The following is a 13014-nucleotide window of genomic DNA, read 5'->3' on the forward strand; positions in this document are numbered from 1 at the left end:
TTTTCGGCTGTAACTTTCGACGCGTTGATCGCAGCGTACTGGGACTGCGCCCAATCGATTTCTCTGGCAAAATTACGTCGAAATGGTGCCAGGAAGAATTTATTTCCGCACTTTTCAAAATCACGAAAATTTTCGACAAATATGCAAAGGGGTTAGCCTTACTTTTTCTTCATTTTTTAGCCGAAAAATTCTTGGTTTTAGATTAGATTTAAATGACCCTTTTTCAACTAACTGGACCCCCAGGAACTCAGAAAACGCAGCGGAAGGAGCGTGGGATCAACAGAAGAGAAGTTACGCTCGAAAAAGCACCTGCTGAAAAATGTCGTAAATACAGGTTCTCGTTTTTTGGCTGTAACTTTTGATGCGTTGATCGCGGCGTATTGGGACTGCGCCCAATCGATTTCTCTCGCAAAATTACGTCCGATCAGTGCTACAATCGATTGATTCCAGCACTTTTCAAAATTGCGAAAATTTTCGCCAAAAATGGTAAGGGGTTAGCCTTACTTTTTTTTTGGCAAAAAACTTTTGGTCTCAGATTCGAATCAAATGACCTTTTCCTGACCAACTGGACACCCAGAAACTCAGAGAACGCAGCCAAAAGAGTGTTGGATCAACAGGAGCGAAGTTACGCACGGAAAAGCACCTGCTGAAAAATGTCGAAAAATCGGGTTTTCGTTTTTCGGCTGTAACTTTCGACGCGTTGATCGCAGCGTACTGGGACTGCGCCCAATCGATTTCTCTGGCAAAATTACGTCGAAATAGTGCCAGGAAGAATTTATTTCCGCACTTTTCAAAATCACGAAAATTTTCGACAAAAATGGTAAGGGGTTAGCCTTACTTTTTTTTTTGGCAAAAAACTTTTGGTCTCAGATTCGATATAAACGATCCTCATCCGACCAATTGGACCCCCAGGAACTCAGAAAACGCAGCGAAAGGAGCGTGGAATCAACAGGAGAGAAGTTACGAACGAAAAAGCACCTGCTGAAAAATGTCTCAAAAACAGGTTCACGTTTTTTGGCTGCAACTCTTAATGCGTTGATCGCAGCGTATCGGGACTGCGCCCAATCGATTTCTCTTGCAAAATTACGTCGGAATAGTGCTAGAAAGAATTTATTCCAGCACTTTTCAAAATCGCGAAAATTTTCGACAAAAATGCAAAGGGGTTAGCCTTACTTTTTCTTCATTTTTTGGCCAAAGAATTTTTGGTCTCAAATTCGATTTAAACGATCCTCATCCGACCAATTGGACCCCCAGGAACTCAGAAAACGCAGCGAAAGGGGCGTGGGATCAACAGGAGAGAAGTTACGAACGAAAAAGCACCTGCTGAAAAATGTCTTAAAAACAGGTTCTCGTTTTTAGGCTGTAACTTTTGATGCGTTGATCGCAGCGTATCGGGACTGCGTCCAATCGATTTCTCTCGCAAAATTACGTCGGAATAGTGCCAGAAAGAATTCATTTCGGCACTTTCCAAAACCGCGAAAATTTTCGCCAAAAATGGTAAGGGGTTAGCCTTACTTTTTTTTTTGGCAAAAAACTTTTGGTCTCAGATTCGATTTGGACGAGCCTCATCCGACTAATCGGACCCTCAGAAACTCAGAAAGCGCAGCGAAAGGAGCGTGGGATCAACAGAAGAGAAGTTACGCTCGAAAAAGCACCTGCTGAAAAATGTCGTAAATACAGGTTCTCGTTTTTTGGCTGTAACTTTTGATGCGTTGATCGCGGCGTATTGGGACTGCGCCCAATCGATTTCTCTCGCAAAATTACGTCCGATCAGTGCTACAATCGATTGATTCCAGCACTTTTCAAAATTGCGAAAATTTTCGCCAAAAATGGTAAGGGGTTAGCCTTACTTTTTTTTTGGCAAAAAACTTTTGGTCTCAGATTCGAATCAAATGACCTTTTCCTGACCAACTGGACACCCAGAAACTCAGAGAACGCAGCCAAAAGAGTGTTGGATCAACAGGAGCGAAGTTACGCACGGAAAAGCACCTGCTGAAAAATGTCGAAAAATCGGGTTTTCGTTTTTCGGCTGTAACTTTCGACGCGTTGATCGCAGCGTACTGGGACTGCGCCCAATCGATTTCTCTGGCAAAATTACGTCGAAATAGTGCCAGGAAGAATTTATTTCCGCACTTTTCAAAATCACGAAAATTTTCGACAAAAATGGTAAGGGGTTAGCCTTACTTTTTTTTTTGGCAGAAAACTTTTGGTCTCAGATTCGATATAAACGATCCTCATCCGGCCAATTGGACCCCCAGGAACTCAGAAAACGCAGCGAAAGGAGCGTGGAATCAACAGGAGAGAAGTTACGAACGAAAAAGCACCTGCTGAAAAATGTCTCAAAAACAGGTTCACGTTTTTTGGCTGCAACTCTTAATGCGTTGATCGCAGCGTATCGGGACTGCGCCCAATCGATTTCTCTTGCAAAATTACGTCGGAATAGTGCTAGAAAGAATTTATTCCAGCACTTTTCAAAATCGCGAAAATTTTCGACAAAAATGCAAAGGGGTTAGCCTTACTTTTTCTTCATTTTTTGGCCAAAGAATTTTTGGTCTCAAATTCGATTTAAACGATCCTCATCCGACCAATTGGACCCCCAGGAACTCAGAAAACGCAGCGAAAGGGGCGTGGGATCAACAGGAGAGAAGTTACGAACGAAAAAGCACCTGCTGAAGAATGTCTTAAAAACAGGTTCTCGTTTTTAGGCTGCAACTCTTAATGCGTTGATCGCAGCGTATCGGGACTGCGCCCAATCGATTTCTCTTGCAAAATTACGTCGGAATAGTGCTAGAAAGAATTTATTCCAGCACTTTTCAAAATCGCGAAAATTTTCGACAAAAATGCAAAGGGGTTAGCCTTACTTTTTCTTCATTTTTTGGCCAAAGAATTTTTGGTCTCAAATTCGATTTAAACGATCCTCATCCGACCAATTGGACCCCCAGGAACTCAGAAAACGCAGCGAAAGGGGCGTGGGATCAACAGGAGAGAAGTTACGAACGAAAAAGCACCTGCTGAAAAATGTCTTAAAAACAGGTTCTCGTTTTTAGGCTGTAACTTTTGATGCGTTGATCGCAGCGTATCGGGACTGCGTCCAATCGATTTCTCTCGCAAAATTACGTCGGAATAGTGCCAGAAAGAATTCATTTCGGCACTTTCCAAAACCGCGAAAATTTTCGCCAAAAATGGTAAGGGGTTAGCCTTACTTTTTTTTTTGGCAAAAAACTTTTGGTCTCAGATTCGATTTGGACGAGCCTCATCCGACTAATCGGACCCTCAGAAACTCAGAAAGCGCAGCGAAAGGAGCGTGGGATCAACAGAAGAGAAGTTACGCTCGAAAAAGCACCTGCTGAAAAATGTCGTAAATACAGGTTCTCGTTTTTTGGCTGTAACTTTTGATGCGTTGATCGCGGCGTATTGGGACTGCGCCCAATCGATTTCTCTCGCAAAATTACGTCCGATCAGTGCTACAATCGATTGATTCCAGCACTTTTCAAAATTGCGAAAATTTTCGCCAAAAATGGTAAGGGGTTAGCCTTACTTTTTTTGTGGCAAAAAACTTTTGGTCTCAGATTCGAATCAAATGACCTTTTCCTGACCAACTGGACACCCAGAAACTCAGAGAACGCAGCCAAAAGAGTGTTGGATCAACAGGAGCGAAGTTACGCACGGAAAAGCACCTGCTGAAAAATGTCGAAAAATCGGGTTTTCGTTTTTCGGCTGTAACTTTCGACGCGTTGATCGCAGCGTACTGGGACTGCGCCCAATCGATTTCTCTGGCAAAATTACGTCGAAATAGTGCCAGGAAGAATTTATTTCCGCACTTTTCAAAATCACGAAAATTTTCGACAAAAATGGTAAGGGGTTAGCCTTACTTTTTTTTTTGGCAGAAAACTTTTGGTCTCAGATTCGATATAAACGATCCTCATCCGGCCAATTGGACCCCCAGGAACTCAGAAAACGCAGCGAAAGGAGCGTGGAATCAACAGGAGAGAAGTTACGAACGAAAAAGCACCTGCTGAAAAATGTCTCAAAAACAGGTTCACGTTTTTTGGCTGCAACTCTTAATGCGTTGATCGCAGCGTATCGGGACTGCGCCCAATCGATTTCTCTTGCAAAATTACGTCGGAATAGTGCTAGAAAGAATTTATTCCAGCACTTTTCAAAATCGCGAAAATTTTCGACAAAAATGCAAAGGGGTTAGCCTTACTTTTTCTTCATTTTTTGGCCAAAGAATTTTTGGTCTCAAATTCGATTTAAACGATCCTCATCCGACCAATTGGACCCCCAGGAACTCAGAAAACGCAGCGAAAGGGGCGTGGGATCAACAGGAGAGAAGTTACGAACGAAAAAGCACCTGCTGAAGAATGTCTTAAAAACAGGTTCTCGTTTTTAGGCTGTAACTTTTGATGCGTTGATCGCAGCGTATCGGGACTGCGTCCAATCGATTTCTCTCGCAAAATTACGTCGGAATAGTGCCAGAAAGAATTCATTTCGGCACTTTCCGAAACCGCGAAAATTTTCGCCAAAAATGGTAAGGGGTTAGCCTTACTTTTTTTTTTGGCAAAAAACTTTTGGTCTCAGATTCGATTTGGACGAGCCTCATCCGACTAATCGGACCCTCAGAAACTCAGAAAGCGCAGCGAAAGGAGCGTGGGATCAACAGAAGAGAAGTTACGCTCGAAAAAGCACCTGCTGAAAAATGTCGTAAATACAGGTTCTCGTTTTTTGGCTGTAACTTTTGATGCGTTGATCGCGGCGTATTGGGACTGCGCCCAATCGATTTCTCTCGCAAAATTACGTCCGATCAGTGCTACAATCGATTGATTCCAGCACTTTTCAAAATTGCGAAAATTTTCGCCAAAAATGGTAAGGGGTTAGCCTTACTTTTTTTTTGGCAAAAAACTTTTGGTCTCAGATTCGATTCAAATGACCTTTTCCTGACCAACTGGACACCCAGAAACTCAGAGAACGCAGCCAAAAGAGTGTTGGATCAACAGGAGCGAAGTTACGCACGGAAAAGCACCTGCTGAAAAATGTCGAAAAATCGGGTTTTCGTTTTTCGGCTGTAACTTTCGACGCGTTGATCGCAGCGTACTGGGACTGCGCCCAATCGATTTCTCTGGCAAAATTACGTCGAAATAGTGCCAGGAAGAATTTATTTCCGCACTTTTCAAAATCACGAAAATTTTCGACAAAAATGGTAAGGGGTTAGCCTTACTTTTTTTTTTGGCAAAAAACTTTTGGTCTCAGATTCGATATAAACGATCCTCATCCGACCAATTGGACCCCCAGGAACTCAGAAAACGCAGCGAAAGGAGCGTGGAATCAACAGGAGAGAAGTTACGAACGAAAAAGCACCAGCTGAAAAATGTCTCAAAAACAGGTTCACGTTTTTTGGCTGCAACTCTTAATGCGTTGATCGCAGCGTATCGGGACTGCGCCCAATCGATTTCTCTTGCAAAATTACGTCGGAATAGTGCTAGAAAGAATTTATTCCAGCACTTTTCAAAATCGCGAAAATTTTCGACAAAAATGCAAAGGGGTTAGCCTCACTTTTTCTTCATTTTTTGGCCAAAGAATTTTTGGTCTCAAATTCGATTTAAACGATCCTCATCCGACCAATTGGACCCCCAGGAACTCAGAAAACGCAGCGAAAGGGGCGTGGGATCAACAGGAGAGAAGTTACGAACGAAAAAGCACCTGCTGAAAAATGTCTTAAAAACAGGTTCTCGTTTTTTGGCTGTAACTTTTGATGCGTTGATCGCAGCGTATCGGGACTGCGTCCAATCGATTTCTCTCGCAAAATTACGTCGGAATAGTGCCAGAAAGAATTCATTTCGGCACTTTCCGAAACCGCGAAAATTTTCGCCAAAAATGGTAAGGGGTTAGCCTTACTTTTTTTTTTGGCAAAAAACTTTTGGTCTCAGATTCGATTTGGACGAGCCTCATCCGACTAATCGGACCCTCAGAAACTCAGAAAGCGCAGCGAAAGGAGCGTGGGATCAACAGAAGAGAAGTTACGAACGAAAAAGCACCTGCTGAAAAATGTCTTAAAAACAGGTTCTCGTTTTTTGGCTGTAACTCTTGATGCGTTGATCGCAGCGTATCGGGACTGCGCCCAATCGATTTCGCTCGCAAAATTACGTCGGAATAGTGCCAGAAAGAATTTATTTCAGCACTTTCCGAAACCGCGAAAATTTTCGCCAAAAATGGTAAGGGGTTAGCCTTACTTTTTTTTTTGGCAAAAAACTTTTCGTTTCAGATTCGATTTAAATGACCCTTTTCTGACTAACTGGACACCCAGGAACTCAGAAAACGTAGCGAAAAGAGCGTGGGATCAACAGGAGAAAAATGGCGAGCGAAAAAGCAACTGCTGAAAAATGTCAAAAATTCAGGTTCTGGTTTTTTGGCTGTAACTTTTGATGCGTGAATCGCAGTGTATAGAGACTGCGCCCAATCGATTTCTCTCGCAAAATTACGTCCGAACTATGCTACAATTGATTGATTCCAGCACTTTTCAGAATCGCGAAAATTTTCGCCAAAAATGGTAAGGGGTTAGCCTTACTTTTTTTTTTGGCAAAAAACTTTTGGTCTCAGATTTGATTTAAACGATCCTCATCCGACCAATTGGACCCTCAGGAACTCAGAAAACGCAGCGAAAGGAGCGTGGGATCAACAGGAGAGAAGTTACGCTCGAAAAAGCAACTGCTGAAAAATGTCGAAAAATCGGGTTTTCGTTTTTTGGCTGTAAATTTTGATGCGTTGATCGCAGCGTACCGGGACTGCGCCCAATCGATTTCTCTGGCAAAATTACGTCGAAATAGTGCCAGGAAGAATTTATTTCCGCACTTTTCAAAATCACGAAAATTTTCGACAAAAATGGTAAGGGGTTAGCCTTACTTTTTTTTTTGGCAAAAAACTTTTGGTCTCAGATTCGATATAAACGATCCTCATCCGACCAATTGGACCCCCAGGAACTCAGAAAACGCAGCGAAAGGAGCGTGGAATCAACAGGAGAGAAGTTACGAACGAAAAAGCACCTGCTGAAAAATGTCTCAAAAACAGGTTCACGTTTTTTGGCTGCAACTCTTAATGCGTTGATCGCAGCGTATCGGGACTGCGCCCAATCGATTTCTCTTGCAAAATTACGTCGGAATAGTGCTAGAAAGAATTTATTCCAGCACTTTTCAAAATCGCGAAAATTTTCGACAAAAATGCAAAGGGGTTAGCCTTACTTTTTCTTCATTTTTTGGCCAAAGAATTTTTGGTCTCAAATTCGATTTAAACGATCCTCATCCGACCAATTGGACCCCCAGGAACTCAGAAAACGCAGCGAAAGGGGCGTGGGATCAACAGGAGAGAAGTTACGAACGAAAAAGCACCTGCTGAAAAATGTCTTAAAAACAGGTTCTCGTTTTTTGGCTGTAACTTTTGATGCGTTGATCGCAGCGTATCGGGACTGCGTCCAATCGATTTCTCTCGCAAAATTACGTCGGAATAGTGCCAGAAAGAATTCATTTCGGCACTTTCCGAAACCGCGAAAATTTTCGCCAAAAATGGTAAGGGGTTAGCCTTACTTTTTTTTTTGGCAAAAAACTTTTGGTCTCAGATTCGATTTGGACGAGCCTCATCCGACTAATCGGACCCTCAGAAACTCAGAAAGCGCAGCGAAAGGAGCGTGGGATCAACAGAAGAGAAGTTACGAACGAAAAAGCACCTGCTGAAAAATGTCTTAAAAACAGGTTCTCGTTTTTTGGCTGTAACTCTTGATGCGTTGATCGCAGCGTATCGGGACTGCGCCCAATCGATTTCGCTCGCAAAATTACGTCGGAATAGTGCCAGAAAGAATTTATTTCAGCACTTTCCGAAACCGCGAAAATTTTCGCCAAAAATGGTAAGGGGTTAGCCTTACTTTTTTTTTTGGCAAAAAACTTTTCGTTTCAGATTCGATTTAAATGACCCTTTTCTGACTAACTGGACACCCAGGAACTCAGAAAACGTAGCGAAAAGAGCGTGGGATCAACAGGAGAAAAATGGCGAGCGAAAAAGCAACTGCTGAAAAATGTCAAAAATTCAGGTTCTGGTTTTTTGGCTGTAACTTTTGATGCGTGAATCGCAGTGTATAGAGACTGCGCCCAATCGATTTCTCTCGCAAAATTACGTCCGAACTATGCTACAATTGATTGATTCCAGCACTTTTCAGAATCGCGAAAATTTTCGCCAAAAATGGTAAGGGGTTAGCCTTACTTTTTTTTTTGGCAAAAAACTTTTGGTCTCAGATTTGATTTAAACGATCCTCATCCGACCAATTGGACCCTCAGGAACTCAGAAAACGCAGCGAAAGGAGCGTGGGATCAACAGGAGAGAAGTTACGCTCGAAAAAGCAACTGCTGAAAAATGTCGAAAAATCGGGTTTTCGTTTTTTGGCTGTAAATTTTGATGCGTTGATCGCAGCGTACCGGGACTGCGCCCAATCGATTTCTCTGGCAAAATTACGTCGAAATAGTGCCAGGAAGAATTTATTTCCGCACTTTTCAAAATCGCAAAAATTTTCGACAAAAATGGTAAGGGGTTAGCCTTACTTTTTTTTTTGGCAAAAAACTTTTGGTCTCAGATTCGATATAAACGATCCTCATCCGACCAATTGGACCCCAGGAACTCAGAAAACGCAGCGAAAGGAGCGTGGGATCAACAGGAGAGAAGTTACGAACGAAAAAGCACCTGCTGAAAAATGTCTCAAAAACAGGTTCTCGTTTTTTGGCTGTAACTCTTGATGCGTTGATCGCAGCGTATCGGGACTGCGCCCAATCGATTTCTCTTGCAAAATTACGTCGGAATAGTGCCAGAAAGAATTTATTCCAACACTTTTCAGAATCGCGAAAATTCTCGACAAAAATGCAAAGGGGTTAGCCTTACTTTTTCTTCATTTTTTGGCCAAAGAATTTTTGGTCTCAAATTCGATTTAAACGATCCTCATCCGACCAATTGGACCCCCAGGAACTCAGAAAACGCAGCGAAAGGAGCGTGGGATCAACAGAAGAGAAGTTACGAACGAAAAAGCACCTGCTGAAAAATGTCTTAACAACAGGTTCTTGTTTTTTGGCTGTAACTCTTGATGCGTTGATCGCAGCGTATCGGGACTGCGCCCAATCGATTTCCCTCGCAAAATTACGTCGGAATAGTGCCAGAAAGAATTTATTCCAGCACTTTTCAAAATCGCGAAAATGTTCGACAAAAATGCAAAGGGGTTAGCCTTACTTTTTCTTCATTTTTTGGCCAAAGAATTTTTTGTCTCAAATTCGATTTAAACGATCCTCATCCGACCAATTGGACCCCCAGGAACTCAGAAAACGCAGCGAAAGGAGCGTGGGATCAACAGAAGAGAAGTTACGAACGAAAAAGCACCTGCTGAAAAATGTCCTAAAAACAGGTTCTCGTTTTTTGGCTGTAACTTTCGATGCGTTGATCGCAGCGTATCGGGACTGCGCCCAATCGATTTCTCTCGCAAAATTACGTCGGAATAGTGCCAGAAAGAATTTATCTCAGCACTTTCCGAAACCGCGAAAATTTTCGCCAAAAATGGTAAGGGGTTAGCCTTACTTTTTTTTTTGGCAAAAAACTTTTCGTTTCAGATTCGATTTAAATGACCCTTTTCTGACTAACTGGACACCCAGGAACTCAGAAAACGCAGCTAAAAGAGCGTGGGATCAACAGGAGAGAAGTTACGCACGAAAAAGCACTTGCTGAAAAATGTCGAAAATACAGGTTCTCGTTTTTGGCTTTAACTTTCGACCCGTTCATTGCAGCGTATTAGGACTGCGCCCAAACGATTTCTTCCGCAAAATTACGTCGGAGTAGTGCCAGAAGGAATCCATTCCAGCACTTTCCAAAAACGCGAAAATTTTTGGCATAAATGCCAACGCGTTCACCTCTATTACTTCTTGACACAAATACTCCTGTCGCAGAATCGATTGGTATAATGTATTGCATCATGCTGCGGTTTTTCTCACGAGAGTCTTTCTGTGATTTTGAAGAGCAAGTCACAGACTTTCGAGGATTTTCATTGTAGAAGCAGTTAAAAGTGAACATGTCTTTATTGTAATTTGGTCACACAAAGTACAGACAGTACAATATTTATAAGCTCCTCAACATAATATGCATATTGTCATGTAGGGGGTGTCTCGCCCATACGCAGGCCGAGACTCAAACCATTTCTTAAAACTCTGATAAAGCCGTCGTCGATGTTATTCCTAATACTCCCATGAAGATTATATCATACTGCACACCTACTGCTATGTATAACACTTAGATGTTTTATAAAATATTCTATTCAGACCACGCACTTCTTGTTGTCTTACACTACCATTCTAGTTGTCAATTGGTCAAATTACCACACACAGCCAGTTGAACACATGTATTACAATTAAGGCGTATCAAATATACTAAAAGTTTGAGCTCTGAATTTGTATTCTTCTTTCCCCGCCTTTCCGAGAACCCATCGCAAATTTCATGTTCACCGGCCGCACTTTCCCATGAGTTTTTCATGTTCACATCCTTGCGTCTTCTCCCATTTTTGAACTCAAATCGCACTCTTCGAAATGCAAATCGAAACGTAGAGAAGCAGAGAACCAACAGCTGAAGAAACATTCAATCTTTTCATCGTTTTCCGCATGTAACTTTCGATGCGTTGCCCGCAGCGTCTATAGACTGCACGCACTGGATTTCTGTAGTAAAATTTCATCGATATAGTGCATCAAAGTATCGAATCGAATTCTTTTTCAAATCGACAAAATCTTCAGCAAAGACGCAATGTCCCACTTATTTTTGTTATTTTCGAGCAAAAATCTTCTTACCCAAGAATCGATGTATATGGCCCTTTTCATAGTAAATTGACCCTCAGGAACACAGAAAAGGCATCAAGAATGTCGTAGGATCATCAGCTGTGGCATCCCGTGAAAAATCTCTCGTTTTTCGACTATAACTCGTAATCCGCCGTTCTCAGCGAGCTTTGATTACGCGCCATTTATTCCTGTAGCAAGATTCTGTTGATACAGCGTTTCAATGGATTTATTCTTTCACCTTACAAAATAGTCGAGAAATAGACTGAAAACATATAAATGGGTTAAATGTTTGATGTTTCAATGTTTTTTTCACTTGCAATGCTGAAAAACAAATTAACAGAGACGATCAAATGAACTACAGCACCGTACAAGGAAACAATTCATACAATTGTTCACTAAAAAACTAGAAGATTCATCTGTTTTGCTGGACCCCGCAACTTGAGGCGATGCGCAGTTATTCTCCTCTACAGATTGACATTGGTATCGGGTCTGAACAGATCAATTTTAGCCTTGTTCAGGGTCCGCCAAAATTTGCTGAAACATTGCAAACATATCAGCCTTAGATTCCTGGCGATCCTCTTGACAAGTAACCATTTGTCTCTGAATTGATTTGTACGATATCGTTTGCATTAATAGGACCTTCAAGAATACAAACTACCCATCTAGAAAGCGTGTGATAGACAGTCGCGAAACTCCGACTTATCGATTCTACTTTTTGGTTTTCTTAAAATTAGTGTTAGCTACTTGGGATTATGTGCAGGCGTATGGTGCACATTTTCGATCACGTCCATGCATGGTGTTCGTGAGAAACGGTTTCACTCGCTTTTCAAATCATTGTCATACTCGCTAACAGCAATGTGTCTTATTCTCAGTTTCTCATGTATTATACATTTTTCAGTACATGTAACATATTAAAATATGTCAACGGAAGGAATCTCGTCTGAATTCGAATGCCTTATCGTAACGTGTACAACCTTGTCACGGAGACTGCTGTATTTACTTGACGAAATTTATTTACTAGGTAAATAGGCAGGTAACTTACAGCAGCTACGTAGGAAACCATTTAATTTTTAGCTACAAGCTTGACGTTTTTGGCTAATTCACGAGTCGGTTCATCCGCTTTGCAGCCTCAGGACGTTTAAAACAGTCAGATTACCGATTGGATGTATATGTTGTTCCATCATCTAATATTATCGCCTTTGTCCTCACCATTTACTGCAATTTCCATTCCTGGCTGTTGGACAAATCAACGAATTTCCAGGGTGGCTTTTAACGAGGGTGCAAAGTCCCCCTTACAATAGTCAACGAGAGAGAGATCTTACCAGAGGGTGTTTCACGGTGAGTTCCATAGCTGGAATTTGCAAATTATCGAAGTAACCCGCAGCCGAACTACTCAGCGAATTTCACGTTCTCTAAATGGCCAAGCTGCATTTCAACAAAGCAGATTGCATCAGACTCTGTTACAGCGAAGCGCTGACCTGTTTGCTTGACATCCAGATCCAATGGTAGGAGGTTCCCATTACCACCAACGTATTTCATGGAAGTGCCAAGAGCTGAAACTTTCAATTCTAATCTAACATTACAACGACTTTCCTCGCTGGTTTAAATCTTGCTCCTGTTGTTGTTGCAATGAAACAGAATTATTACAAGCTGCGTATGAAGTAAGGTAAAATGCGAATCATCATTCATTACTCATTTACCACTGTGTCAAACTTTTACAGAATTAATCTATTGCATAGCATCCATTTCACAGTACGTATGGACCGAAGGTATGCGAGCGTACAGGCCTAACAGTATTATATACGCTACGTGCAGTTGGATTTCACTTCTTAACGTTTTTTGTCGTCGCTCCAAGACACATCCGGCAGGGTAGGGGAAATTTGGGAAAAGAAGGACGGTGACGGGAGAACCGAGAGTTGAAGTGAGCGGAAAAGATCGGGAGCATCGTCCTTTAAGTCCGTTATGTCAGGCATTGTGTCAGGCGTCGAGTTCTTGTCGGTTTTGAGGAAAGCCGCGGATCGCTCAACCGGCGCACGGGCGTAATCTGTGCCCAAGTCAATCATATGCCAGGCGGGGAAACCGCACCGCGAGTTTCTATTCGGGTCATTAGATACAGCTCCTTGTTTCCTGGTGTAAAACTTTACGTAAACAACTGACAGGCACGTGACGCAAA

This window comes from Neodiprion fabricii, chromosome 6, assembly GCF_021155785.1.
Source record: "Neodiprion fabricii isolate iyNeoFabr1 chromosome 6, iyNeoFabr1.1, whole genome shotgun sequence".
Classification (NCBI taxonomy): Eukaryota; Metazoa; Arthropoda; class Insecta; order Hymenoptera; family Diprionidae; genus Neodiprion; species Neodiprion fabricii.